This window comes from Oncorhynchus masou, unplaced genomic scaffold (genome assembly GCF_036934945.1).
Source record: "Oncorhynchus masou masou isolate Uvic2021 unplaced genomic scaffold, UVic_Omas_1.1 unplaced_scaffold_621, whole genome shotgun sequence".
Lineage (NCBI taxonomy): Eukaryota > Metazoa > Chordata > Actinopteri > Salmoniformes > Salmonidae > Oncorhynchus > Oncorhynchus masou.
In genome coordinates, this window is record NW_027012639.1 from 138,738 (window position 1) to 151,890 (window position 13,153).

Genomic DNA, 13,153 nt, shown 5'->3' on the forward strand with positions numbered 1-13,153 from the left:
TCTCACTCTCTCATTCCCTCTCTTTCTCTCACTCTCTTTCCCTCTCTTTCTCTCACTCTCTTTCCCTCTCTTTCTCACTCTCTCTTTCCCTCTCTTTCTCTCACTCTCTCATTCCCTCTCTTTCTCTCACTCTCTCATTCCCTCTCTTTCTCTCTCTCTCATTCCCTCTCTTTCTCTCTCTCTCATTCCCTCTCTTTCTCTCACTCTCTCATTCCCTCTCTTTCTCTCACTCTCCCATTCCCTCTCTTTCTCTCACTCTCCCATTCCCTCTCTTTCTCTCACTCTCCCATTCCCTCTCTTTCTCACTCTCTCTCTTTCTCTCACTCTCTCATTCCCTCTTTCTCGCACCCTCTCATTCCCTCTTTCTCGCACCCTCTCATTCCCTCTTTCTCGCACCCTCTCATTCCCTCTTTCTCTCACCCTCTCATTCCCTCTCTTTCTCTCACCCTCTCATTCCCTCTCTTTCTCTCACCCTCTCATTCCCTCTTTCTCTCACCCTCTCATTCCCTCTTTCTCTCACCCTCTCATTCCCTCTTTCTCTCACCCTCTCATTCCCTCTTTCTCTCACCCTCTCATTCCCTCTCTTTCTCTCACCCTCTCATTCCCTCTCTTTCTCTCACTCTCTCATTCCCTCTCTTTCTCTCACCCTCTCATTCACTCTCTCTCCTCTCTCATTCCCCCTCTCTCATGCTCTCTCCTCTCCTCATTCTCTCTATTCCCTCTCTCATCGCCCCTCTCTCTCCTCTCTCTCCTCTCTCCTCCCCCTTCTCTCTCCTCTCTCATCCCCCTTCTCTCTCCTCTCTCATCGCCCCTCTCTCTCCTCTCTCCTCTCTGTGGTTTATAAATGTTGTGTATGAGGAGCAGTGAGCACACAGATCCTTCTGTTGGGCAGGGCAGGCTGCACTGCACCACCTCACTACTGCAGAACACTGAGAGAAAGTAATCTGATTTAAGGTGAAGATAAGAGGGATGTCCCTTCATGTCTATGGGTCAGTGTCTCCTGGGCGTCAGCCAGCATGACGCGGCGAAACAGCTGCTGTGACTTTGAGACGGAGGGAGAGATGCGTGTGGAACTCTGCAGTAGTAACCAAGGGTGCGTGACACACCTCCTTTCAGCATCACGCACTCCGTGACTGCAGATCTGGGATCAGTGACGTGAGCAAGCTGTGACGCCAGTGAGGGTGAAAGAGGAGGAGAGAGAGAGAGAAAGGCTGGAGTATTCTGCTGCATCAGGGCTGCTGAGTCCAGGAATGAGTGGGTCTGCCCATCCTGTCTGCTGATTGGTTGTTGGAACTCTAGTCAGAGTCAGCCAGGGAGTTGATATGACTCAGCCGTGCGTCCAGGACAGAGATTCCCCCCCCCTCACCCCCCCGTCAGCACACAGTCAGCAGTAACGGAAGGAGAAAGAACTGCAGGAACTACTAGTTTATATATAACACCCCAGGAAGGATAGATAGAGACGGGGGGAGAGCAAGAGACTGGGGGAGAGAGCGAGAGACGGGAGGTGGGGGGTGGAGAGAGCGAGAGACTGGGGGAGAGAGCGAGAGACGGGAGGTGGGGGTGGAGAGAGCGAGAGACTGGGGGAGAGACGGGAGGTGGGGGGGTGGAGAGAGCGAGAGACTGGGGGAGAGAGCGAGAGACGGGAGGTGGGGGGTGGAGAGAGCGAGAGACTGGGGGAGAGAGCGAGAGACGGGAGGTGGGGGGTGGAGAGAGCGAGAGACTGGCTGAGAGAGTGAGAGACGGGAGGTGGGGGGGGAGAGAGCGAGAGACTGGCTGAGAGAGTGAGAGACGGGAGGTGGGGGTGGAGAGAGCGAGAGACTGGGGGAGAGACGGGAGGTGGGGGGTGGAGAGAGCGAGAGACTGGCTGAGAGAGTGAGAGACGGGAGGTGGGGGGTGGAGAGAGCGAGAGACTGGCTGAGAGAGTGAGAGACGGGAGGTGGGGGGTGGAGAGAGCGAGAGACTGGCTGAGAGAGTGAGAGACGGGAGGTGGGGGTCAGAGAGTGAGAGACTGGGGGAGAGAGTGAGAGACGGGAGGGGGTCAGAGAGTGAGAGACGGGGGGAGAAAGAGACTGGAGGGGGGGCGAGAGACTGGAGGGGGGAGAGACGGGAGGGGGTCAGAGAGTGAGAGACGGGAGGGGGGCAGAGAGTGAGAGACGGGAGGGGGAGAGACGGGAGACCGGGGGGGGGAGACCGGGGAGACGGGAGACGGAGGGGACGAGAGACGGGAGGGGTGAATTTTGGCCCATTCCTCCTGACAGAGCTGGTGTAACTGAGTCAGGTTTGTAGGCCTCCTTGCTCGCACACACTTTTCCAGTTCTGCCCACAAATGTTCTATAGGTTTGAGGTCAGGGCTTTGTGATGGCCACTCCAATACCTCGATTTTGTTGTCCTTAAGCCATTTTGCCACAACTTTGGAAGTATGCTTGGGGTCATTGTCCATTTGGAAGACCCATTTGCGACCAAGCTTTAACTTCCTGACAAATGTCTTGAGATGTTGCTTCAATATATCGACATAATTTTCCATCATCATGATGCCATCTATTTTGTGATGTGCACCAGTCCCTACTTCAGCAAATCACCCCCACAACATGATGCTGCCACCGCCGTGCTTCACGGTTGGGATGGTGGTGTTCGGCTTGAAAGCCTCCCCCTTTTTCCTCCAAACATAACGATGATCATTATGGCCAAACAGTTCTATTTTTGTTTCATCAGACCAGAGGACATTTCTCCGAAAAGTACGATTTTTGCCCGCAAGTGCAGTTCCCTTCTCTCTCTTTCCCCCCCTTCTCTCTCTTTCCCCCCCACTACTTTTACATATGGGTGGTCCCAGCGGGAATCGAACCCACGACGCTTGGCGTTGCAAGCGCCATGCTCTACCGACTGAGCCACACAGGACCCCTCTCTTTTCCCCCTTTCTCTCTCTCTTTCCCCCCCTTCTCTCTCTCTTTCCCCCCCTTCTCTCTCTCTTTTCCCCCTTCTCTCTCTTTCCCCCTTTTCTCTCTTTCCCCCCTTCTCTCTCTTTCCCCCTTCTCTCTCTTTCCCCCTTCTCTCTCTCTTTCCCCCTTCTCTCTCTCTTTTCCCCCTTCTTCTCTCTCTCTTTTCCCCCTTCTCTCTCTCTTTCCCCCTTCTCTCTCTCTTTCCCCCTTTCTCTCTCTCTTTCCCCCTCTCTCTCTCTTTCCCCCTTTCTCTCTCTCTTTTCCCCCTTCTCTCTCTTTTTCCCCTTCTCTCTCTCTTTTCCCCCTTCTCTCTCTTTTTCCCCCTTCTCTCTCTCTTTTCCCCCTTCTCTCTCTCTTTCCCCCTTTCTCTCTCTCTTTCCCCCTTTCTCTCTCTCTTTCCCCCTTTCTCTCTCTCTTTCCCCCCTTTCTCTCTCTCTTTTCCCCTTTCTCTCTCTTTTCCCCCTTCTCTCTCTCTTTCCCCCTTCTCTCTCTCTTTTTCCCCTTCTCTCTCTCTTTCCCCCTTCTCTCTCTCTTTCCCCCTTCTCTCTCTCTTTCCCCCTTCTCTCTCTCTTTCCCCCTTCTCTCTCTCTTTCCCCCTTCTCTCTCTCTCTTTCCCCCTTCTCTCTCTCTTTCCCCCTTCTCTCTCTTTTTCCCCCCTTCTCTCTCTCTTTTCCCCCTTCTCTCTCTCTTTCCCCCCTCTCTCTCCTTCCCCCTTCTCTCTCTCTTTCCCCCTTCTCTCTCTCTCTTTCCCCTTCTCTCTCTCTTTTTCCCCTTCTCTCTCTCTTTCCCCCTTCTCTCTCTCTTTCCCCCTTCTCTCTCTCTTCCCCCTTCTCTCTCTTTTCCCCCTTCTCTCTCTCTTTCCCCCCCTTCTCTCTCTCTTTTCCCCCCCTTCTCTCTCTCTTTCCCCCCTTCTCTCTCTCTTTTCCCCCTTCTTCTCTCTTTTCCCCCTTCTCTCTCTCTTCCCCCTTCTCTCTCTCTTTCCCCCCCTTCTCTCTCTCTCTTTCCCCCTTCTCTCTCTCTTTTCCCCCTTCTCTCTCTCTTTCCCCCCTTCTCTCTCTCTTTCCCCCCCTTCTCTCTCTCTTTCCCCCCCTTCTCTCTCTCTTTCCCCCTTCACTCTCTTTCCCAAGTGCAGTTAGCCAGGCTTGTCCAGGCGTGTACAGTGAGGGAAAAAAGTGTTTGATTCCCCTGCTGATTTTGTACATATGCCCACTGACAAAGAAATGATCAGTCTGTAATTTTAATGGTAGGTTTATTTTAACAGTGAGAGACAGAATATCAACAAAAAAATCCAGGAAAACGCATGTCAAAAATGTTATAAACTTGTATTTTAATGGGGGAAATAAGTATTTGACCCCCCTCTCAATCAGAAAGATTTCTGGCTCTCAGGTGTCTTTTATGCAGGTAACGAGCTGAGATTAGGAGCACACTCTGAAAGGGAGTGCTCCTAATCTCAGCTTGTTACCTGTATAAAAGACACCTGTCCACAGAAGCAATCAATCAATCAGATTCCAAACTCTCCACCATGGCCAAGACCAAAGAGCTCTCCAAGGATGTCAGGGACAAGATTATAGACCTACACAAGTCTGGAATGGGCTACAAGACCATCGCCAAGCAGCTTGGTGAGAAGGTGACAACAGTTGGTGTGATTATTTGCAAATGGAAGAAACAAAAGAACTGTCAATCAACCTCGGCCTGGGGCTCCATGCAAGATCTCACCTCGTGGAGTTGCAATGATCATGAGAACGGTGAGGAATCAGCCCAGAACTACACGGGAGGATCTTGTCAATGATCTCAAGGCAGCTGGGACCATAGTCACCAAGAAAACAATTGGCAACACACTACATGGAAGGACTGAAATCCTGCAGCGCCCGCAAGGTCCCCCTGCTGAAGAAAGCACATATACACGCCCGTTTAAAGTTTGCCAATGAACATCTGAATGATTCAGAGGACAACTGGGTGAAAGTGTTGTGGTCAGATGAGACCAAAATGGAGCTCTTTGGCATCAACTCAACTCGCTGTGTTTGGAGGAGGAGGAATGCTGCCTATGACCCCAAGAACACCATCCTCACCGTCAAACATGGAGATGGAAACATTTATGCTTGGGGGGGGGGTTTCTGCTAAGGGGACAGGACTACTTCACCGCATCAAAGGGACGATGGACGGGGCCTTGTACCGTCAAATCTTGGGTGAGAACCTCCTTCCCTCAGCCAGGGCATTGAAAATGGGTCGTGGATGGGTATTCCAGCATGACAATGACCCAAAACACACGGCCAAGGCAACAAAGGAGTGGCTCAAGAAGAAGCACATTATGGTCCTGGAGTGGCCTAGCCAGTCTCCAGACCTTAATCCCATAGAACATCTGTGGAGGGAGATGAAGGTTCGAGTTGCCAAAGATCAGCCTCAAAACCTTGGTGACTTGGAGAAGATCTGCAAAGAGGAGTGGGACAAAGTCCCTCCTGAGATGTGTGCAAACCTGGTGGCCAACTACAAGAAACGTCTGACCTCTGTGATTGCTAACAAGGGTTTTGACACCAAGTACTAAGTCATGTTTTGCAGAGGGGTCAAACACGTATTTCCCTCATTAAAATGCAAATCAATTTATAACATTTTTTGTGTGTTTTTCTGGATTTTTTTGTTGATATTCTGTCTCTCACTGTTAAAATAAACCTACCATTAAAATTATAGACTGATCATTTCTTTGTCAGTGGGCAAATGTACAAAATCAGCAGGGGATCAAATACTTTTTTCCCTCACTGTACCTGCCTGGACCTGCCTGGCTAAAACACTTCACATTATATAGTAACATAGAGCTATGGACCCGCCTGGACCAGCCTGACTAAAACACTTCACATTATATAGTAACAGAGCTATGGACCTGCCTGGCTAAAACACTTCACATTTATATAGTAACAGAGCTATGGACCAGCCTGGACCAGCCTGGCTAAAACACTTCACATTATAATAGTAACAGAGCTATGGACCAGCCTGGACCTGCCTGGCTAAAACACTTCACATTATATAGTAACAGAGCTATGGACCAGCCTGGCTAAAACACTTCACATTATATAGTAACAGAGCTATGGACCAGCCTGGCTAAAACACTTCACATTATATAGTAACAGAGCTATGGACCAGCCTGGCTAAAACACTTCACATTATATAGTAACAGAGCTATGGACCAGCCTGGACCTGCCTGGCTAAAACACTTCACATTATATAGTAACAGAGCTATGGACCAGTGTTACGAATCCCTTTTGGCCCGACAGTCTAGGGGGGATGGTAATGAGACTCGTAACATAACTCATGCAAATTATTATTGTGACAAAGGAAAAGTGTGAACGAAATAAGCACGACAACTGAAATCTACCGTCAAACTCTAGGTTTATTTATAAACACACGGTAATGGGGGGAGCAGGAAAAGGGGCTGAGCTGGACCCAAGGAAAGAAACAATAAGTATTCAAAAACACCCCTAAGCTAGACTAGCCTACTTTAACAACAGCTAACTAACTAACCAAAAATACAGTGGGTGGTCCGCCCAGTTCTAACTAGTGTATTTAACAAAGTTCACCTACGGGTAGTGTATGCCCATGGGCGACTTGTCTTGGTTTCCCCCTTTTCCACCAGCAATCAAACACAAACACCATAACCAAAAACAATACTCACAGGTGATGACAAAGTGCTATGAGGTGCTTAAACAAAAGAGAGGTTACGACACAAAGCGAGAGTGAAACACAGAGACCTACAGACATGGCATTTACAGAGAGATTGAGCTGAGCTGAGCTGGGCTCTAGAACAAACAAATGGGGTTTTTAAACCATGGGGAAGGAACTGTGATAGGTCAGGAAATTGGAGGAGGTGTGTCTTCTGATTGATGATTGGTTGTTGACTGATTGGGGAGTGATGATTTTCACCTGTGAGGGGAGAAGGAGAGAAAAGAAACACACACAGGATACACACACACACACAGGATAACTGTATCCGTAACACTCCCACCCTTAAAAGAGCAACCCTAGGGGTTGCGACTACAGTATTTCAATTAATACTCCCAACAAAGCAACAACCTTGCAAAACATGCAGAAATCATTTTCACACACGAGACAAAGCATCTGCCAACACATTATCAGAACCCTTTTTGTGGCGGATCTCCAAATTATAATTTTGTACAATCAGCGCCCAACGCATAAGGCGCTGGTTCTGGTTGTACATTCGGTGGAGAAAAACTAAGGGGTTATGGTCAGTATATACAATCACGGGTAGGGCACTGGAACCAATATATACTTCAAAGTATTGCAGAGCCAACAACAAAGCAAGAGCTTCTTGTTCTATTGTCGCATAGTTTGTTTGACATTTATTAAATTTACGTGAAAAATAACAAACGGGATGATCCACTCCACTCTTGTCCTGCTGCAGTAGAACAGCACCAGCACCTCTGGCACTAGCATCTACCTCAAGTTTGAACGGTTGTTCAAAATCAGGAGCAGCAAGTACAGGTGTACTACATAAGAGTGCTTTCGCTGATTCAAAAGCTCTCTTACAATCAGGGGACCACACAAATGATCTAGCCGGACTAAGCAAATCGGTCAATGGAGCAACTACCGCAGAGAAATTTTTACAGAAGCTACGGTAGTAGCCAACCATCCCTAAAAAGCGGCGTAGCTCTCGTCTGGTGGTAGGTGCAGGGAATGCAGTTATAGCCAAGACCTTGGCATTAACAGGGCGCACCTGTCCATGGCCAACCTCTTTACCGAGATAGGTAACAGTAGCCTTCCCAAACTCGCACTTTGCCAAGTTCACGGTTAGAGAAGCAGCTGCCAACCGTTCACATACTACCCTTATCGAGTCAACATGATCTGACCACTCAGACGAATAAATCACTAGGTCATCAAGGTATGCACTACAATTAGGAACGCCAGCTAATACGGAGTTAACCAGTCGTTGGAAGGTGGCTGGTGCATTTCGCATCCCAAAAGCCATGACTGAGTACTGTAGGAAGTTGTCTGGGGTCACAAAGGCAGAAATCTCAGAAGCACGTGAAGTTAACGGAACCTGCCAGTAACCTTTTAAGAGGTCTAACTTAGTTACATACTTAGCAGCACCAATAGTGTCGATACAGTCGTCCAGTCGGGGTAACGGGAACGAATCTGGCATAGTGACAGAATTTACCTTTCGATAATCCGTACATAACCTGGACGTACCATCAGGTTTAGGAACCAAAATGCAAGGAGAACTCCAAGGGCTTGAACTTGGCTTAGCCAGGTCATTCTCCAACAAATATCTCACCTCATCATCTTCCTCTTGGAAGCGTTGATACGATATGGGTGTTGCTTGATAGGTGTAGCATTTCCAACATTAATGTCATGTTCCAACACATTTGTGCGAGTAGGAACGTCATTAAAGAGACATGGAAAACTGTGTAGTAGCCTCACAATATCATTGGCCTGTCCATCCGTTAAATGAACCAGACCGGATTGGATAGACAGCAGCATTTCTGAGTTGGGTAATCTAACACACTGCTGCTGAGTATTGCGCAACTCCAAGCCATCAACATCATCAATATGACAGTCCACTATCATAGCAGTAGTAGCAGAGGAGACAGCAGTACCTTCCTCTGTTTTTGAACTCTCTAACTGTGTGATGGGTCGGGTGTGGTAAGCTTTCAACATGTTAATGTGACACACACGAGATTGGCGTTGTCTATCAGGAGTTTGAAGCACATAGTCAGTTTCACTTATTTTCTTTTCAATTAAATAAGGACCCGAGAAACGAGCTGACAGTGAAGATCCTGGAACAGGTAATAACACCAGTACTTGGTCACCTGGCTGTAGTGGACGAGAAACAGCCTCTTTATCATATTGTCTTTTCATGCTCCTCTGTGAGGAAGACAGAGCTTCCTTTGCGAGAGCACAAGCTTGGTGTAGGCGCTCACGAAAGCGACTAACGTAGTCCAACACATTCTCATCTCTGGTACACAACTCTTGGGACAAGAACTGTTCTTTAAGGACTTTCATTGGTCCTCTCATTGTGTGACCAAACACCAGTTCAGCCGGGCTGAAACCTAGGGACTCCTGCACAGTTTCACGAGCAGCAAACAAAACTAGAGGAACTCCCTCATCCCAATCTTTCTCAGATTCCAAACAATATTTACGTAGCATAGACTTCAGTGTCTGATGCCATCTTTCAAGTGCACCCTGAGACTCTGGGTGATAGGCGCTTGACACACGGTGCGTAATTGACAAGGATTTTAACACCTGCCTGAAGAGCTTGGATAGGAAATTGGTACCTTGATCGCTTTGTACCACCCTAGGTAACCCGAATGTCGTGAAGAATTTTATTAAGGCTTTACTCACTACCGGGGCTGTAATCCTTCTCAGAGGAATGGCCTCGGGGTATCTTGTAGCCATACACATTATCGTTAACAAAAACTGGTTACCCGATTTTGTCTTCGGTAACGGTCCGACACAATCAACCACCACATGCTCGAATGGTTCACCTATGACAGGTATGGGACAAAGAGGAGCGGGAGGAATAACCTGATTTGGTTTTCCTATTATCTGACATGTGTGGCATGTCCGACAGAACTGAGCCACATCTTGTTTTAAACCCGGCCAAAAGAAATGTCGAAGGATCCGATCATAAGTTTTTGTGATTCCTAAATGACCAGACCACTGGTGATCATGAGCAAGGGATAACACATTTTGTCGAAAGGCTGTAGGAATTACTATTTGGTAAACAGCATTCCAATCTCCATCCGCGTCAACATGGGATTTCCATTTACGCATGAGGAGATTACCATCAATGAAGTAAGCCACGTTCTTCTTCTTTACATCTTCCAATGAGACAACACTAGAAAAACATTTAGCAAGCTTGTTGTCAACCTTTTGGTTAGCAATCAGCTGCTCACGAGTGACTGGTAACTGTATTGCATCAGCAATAAGTTCAACGTTCTTTGATTCTTTCCTAGGCTGTTTGTCAGAGGTGATCAGCTTCTCAGAGGTATCACACAATCCATCCTCTTGATCAACCTCTTTGAACAGAACAGTGTTCGACAAATCTATCTCATCACCCTCTTGTCGTGCCTGAGCACGAGTGACGGCACAAGCGGGGAACACATGTGGATAATTCTGTGCCAGCTCATTCGAGAGAGAGTGGTCACTTTTATCCAATACTTCCAATACGGGTACTACATTTCCTCCGGCAATATCGTTACCCATTATGAAGGTCACACCTTTCACTGGCAACATAGGGCGTACCCCCACTCTGAATATTCCACTGATTAACTCAGAGTGTACTTTCACAAAGTGCAATGGCACTGGGACAAAACCCATTTCAATACCCTGCACTAACACACTGGAACCACAGTATGTATCATCAGATAAGGGCAACACATCAGACAATATAAACGACTGCGCCGCACCAGTATCTCTAAGGATTTTAACCGGACGCTGAGACGCTTCGTCATTCGTTAGGGACACAAACCCCTCGAAAATGAATGGTTCATAACTGCGGTCGGGGACTGAGACTTTCAAACTACAGTTACCCTGAGGCACCTGTTTTGTTGCAGACCTCACAACCGTACGAATTAGAGCAACACCTGTTGGTGGCTTGGCACGAAGAGGCATCCCTTGTTTGCGTTTAAGCAGGAAGCAATCATTAATCATATGTCCTACTTTATGACAATAGAAACATGGACGCTCATTCTTCTGGCGTGCTTGACATACTACTGCTGGCCGACTAGGACTAAAGGTAGGAAACTCAGTGGCTCTACTCTCAGTTTGAGCCGAAAACACACTCTTGTGCGTCAACACAAACTCGTCTGCCAACACAGACGCTTCTGCCAGGGTGGATACTTTCTGTTCGTTTAGGTAAACTACAATGCGTTCGGGTAAGCAATTTTTAAACTCTTCCAACAAGATTAACTCCCGGAGAGAGTTGAAATCAGTTACCTTACTAGCAGCATGCCATTTATCAAACAGATTTCCCTTGTCTCTAGCAAATTCCACATAAGTCTTACTAGAAGACTTTCTATGAGACCTAAATCTCTGTCGGTATGCCTCAGGCACAAGCTCATAGGCACGAAGAACAGTAGCTTTGACCACTTCATAATTCAAACTGTCCTCCAGAGGTAGCGCTGACAAAACCTCTTGGGCTTTACCAGTTAATTTACACTGAAGTAATAGGCACCAAACCTCTTCAGGCCATTTCAATGCTACGGCTATACGCTCAAATACACAAAAATAGGAGTCAACCTCTGACTCTCTGAACAAAGGTACTAAGGCAATCTGCCTACTAATGTCAAACGTGTTTGAGGACACAGCAGGTGAGGACGGCTCACAAACAGGCACAGTAGGACCGGAGGCTAGCCTCGCTGTCTCTGCCTCAAGTTCCATCTGGCGCATTTTGAACTCCAACTGCCTTTGTTCTCTGTCTGCCTCAATTTTACACATCTCTAAATGCCGTTGTTCTCGTTCTTTTTCTGCCTCTATTTTACACATCTCCAACTGGAGAGTCTCTCGCCTAATTTGGGCTCTCTCTTCCACCTCCAGTTGGAACTGTGCTAAACAGACATCCCTCCTGGCATCACCATTTGACAGTGGGGAGAGTGGATCAAAATGGGACAATGTGGCTGGTGTTTTAGCCTCTCCCTCATTATCAGACACCAATGGTCTTACAGGAGCAGCAACATCCGCTACAGGGGTAGTAGGCTCAGGCAGCGGTAACACAAGCACCTGCTCTTCCAACAATACATTTAATACTATCCGTTTCACCTCCGCCTTAACTAAACTCTGCGGAATCGATACTGAATAATGGTCAGCCAAGGTCATTAAATCAACTCTACGACATTTGTCAAAAACCTCCCACGAAGGGTTATCCAAAAAAGATTTCAAATCAAAAGTAGTCATTTTTACACTACTTCACAAGTGCCAAAGGAAATAGCAAACACTAATGCTACTTCAGCTATGACGCTCAACACTGAACTATACCACTACAACAATCTACATGAGCGGCATGGGTGTCAGTTATGACAGATCCCGGATGAGCCCCCACTTATGTTACGAATCCCTTTTGGCCCGACAGTCTAGGGGGGATGGTAATGAGACTCGTAACATAACTCATGCAAATTATTATTGTGACAAAGGAAAAGTGTGAACGAAATAAGCACGACAACTGAAATCTACCGTCAAACTCTAGGTTTATTTATAAACACACGGTAATGGGGGGAGCAGGAAAAGGGGCTGAGCTGGACCCAAGGAAAGAAACAATAAGTATTCAAAAACACCCCTAAGCTAGACTAGCCTACTTTAACAACAGCTAACTAACTAACCAAAAATACAGTGGGTGGTCCGCCCAGTTCTAACTAGTGTATTTAACAAAGTTCACCTACGGGTAGTGTATGCCCATGGGCGACTTGTCTTGGTTTCCCCCAGCAATCAAACACAAACACCATAACCAAAAACAATACTCACAGGTGATGACAAAGTGCTATGAGGTGCTTAAACAAAAGAGAGGTTACGACACAAAGCGAGAGTGAAACACAGAGACCTACAGACATGGCATTTACAGAGAGATTGAGCTGAGCTGAGCTGGGCTCTAGAACAAACAAATGGGGTTTTTAAACCATGGGGAAGGAACTGTGATAGGTCAGGAAATTGGAGGAGGTGTGTCTTCTGATTGATGATTGGTTGTTGACTGATTGGGGAGTGATGATTTTCACCTGTGAGGGGAGAAGGAGAGAAAAGAAACACACACACAGGATACACACACACACACAGGATAACTGTATCCGTAACAACCAGCCTGGCTAATACACTTCACATTATCTAGTAACAGAGCTATGGACCAGCCTGGACCAGCCTGGCTAAAACACTTCACATTATATAGTAACAGAGCTATGGACCAGCCTGGCTAAAACACTTCACAGTATATAGTAACAGAGCTATGGACCAGCCTGGACCAGCCTGGCTAAAACACTTCACATTATATAGTAACAGAGCTATGGACCTGCCTGGCTAAAACACTTCACATTATATAGTAACAGAGCTATGGACCAGCCTGACTAAAACACTTCACATTATATAGTACCAGAGCTATGGACCAGCCTGGACCAGCCTGGCTAAAACACTTCACATTATATAGTATCAGAGCTATGGACCAGCCTGGCTAAAACACCTCACATTATATAGTAACAGAGCTATGGACCAGCCTGGACCAGCCTGGC

At 47.4% G+C, this 13,153-nt stretch overlaps 1 protein-coding gene across 2 annotated transcripts in view; it reads left to right on the plus strand.

The window, feature by feature from the left end:
• LOC135536449 (growth arrest-specific protein 6-like) overlaps positions 1-13,153 on the plus strand; it is a 43,449-nt gene that overhangs the window by 14,673 nt on the left and 15,623 nt on the right. The window lies entirely within an intron of this gene.